The sequence below is a fragment of the Alligator sinensis genome, unplaced genomic scaffold (genome assembly GCF_000455745.1).
Source record: "Alligator sinensis unplaced genomic scaffold, ASM45574v1 scaffold116_1, whole genome shotgun sequence".
Classification (NCBI taxonomy): domain Eukaryota; kingdom Metazoa; phylum Chordata; order Crocodylia; family Alligatoridae; genus Alligator; species Alligator sinensis.
The window spans coordinates 3,975,481-3,976,742 of NW_005841908.1; the positions used below are offsets into that span (position 1 = coordinate 3,975,481).

General features: G+C 46.4%; 1 protein-coding gene across 2 annotated transcripts in view; it reads right to left on the bottom strand.

Moving 5' to 3' along the window:
• Positions 1-1,262, bottom strand: part of TAF1D (TATA-box binding protein associated factor, RNA polymerase I subunit D) — a 15,284-nt gene continuing 14,022 nt past the window's right edge. For both annotated transcript variants that reach the window (XM_025197890.1, XM_025197889.1), the window contains exon 12: positions 1-70. The gene's annotated coding sequence lies outside the window, so the exon portion shown is untranslated. The remainder of the gene's footprint in view (positions 71-1,262) is intronic.

Here is a 1,262-nt window from a genome sequence, read left to right on the forward strand (position 1 = left end):
AGAGGCAACTTCTCATTTCTGATAACTTCTTTGTAATTCAGTGTCCTTGTTTTCTAGGCATATGCTCCATCTGAAAACATATTAACAATTTGTAGCCATGCAAAAGCAGCAATACTACCTCAAACATTTCCCAATGTACGAATCTGATGCATGCAAATGATCATGCGCAACCAGTAATGGAAGTGTTCCCTTCTTAGCTAGGAAAGGTGCTAGGATCCAGTTAACTATAGTCATGTTTGTACAGAATAGCAACAGCTAGTCCTCACTGAATATGATGCCTTTCCAGAGTACATGACATTCTATACACCCTTCATAATCCTGGGCCTCCAGGTCTTGTATAAGAAGAAAATTTACTGGGACCTGAAGCTGAATAACCTATTTGATGTTAAGGGTTTTGTGAATATGGCAGATGTCAGACTAAGGAAGGAATTAGTCATGACAAACTCTATACACCCAGGTAATGGACAGATGGAAAGACTTGTTCATGATGTTTTCAAGTAAGTTTCCATTCCCTGGAGATAAGGAAGTTTTTTCTTATGTTGTCAAAAGGAGAGGGCTGCTTGCTAGCAACAAGTCCTTTTCTTAAAGGCACAACTGACAAGATTTCATAGACATCAGGGCTGGAAGGGACCTCGGAAGATCATCGAGTCCAGCCCTCCGCCCAAAGGGCAGGAAGTCAGCTGGGGTCATAGGATCCCAGCAAGATAAGCATCCAGTTTCATCTTGAAGGTGTTCAATGAAGGCGCTTGAACCACCTCCGGTGGCAGGCTGTTCCAGACCTTGGGGGCTCGGACAGTAAAGAAGTTCTTCCTTATGTCCAGCCTGAAACGATCTTGAAGTAGTTTGTGACCATTCGACCTCGACATCCCTTGGGGGCGCTCTGGTGAACAAACATTCCCCCAGATGCTGGTGGTCACCCAATAAACTTGTAGGTGGCCATCAGATCACCCCTGAGCCTGCACTTTTTTCAGGCTAAAGAGCCCCAGGGCTCTCAGCCTGTCATCGTAGGGTCTGCTTCCCTGACCTCTGATCATGCGCGTGGCTCTTCTCTGGACTCTCTCAAGCTTCTCCACATCCTTTTTGAATTGTGGAGCCCAAAACTGGACACAGTACTCCAGCTGCGGCCTCACTAAGGCCGAGTACAGGGGGAGAATGACATCCCGGGATTTGCTTGAGAAGCATCTATGGATGCAAGCCAGCGTTTTGGTCGCTTTACTAGCCGCCGCATCGCATTGCAGGCTCATGTTCATCTTGTGGTCAAT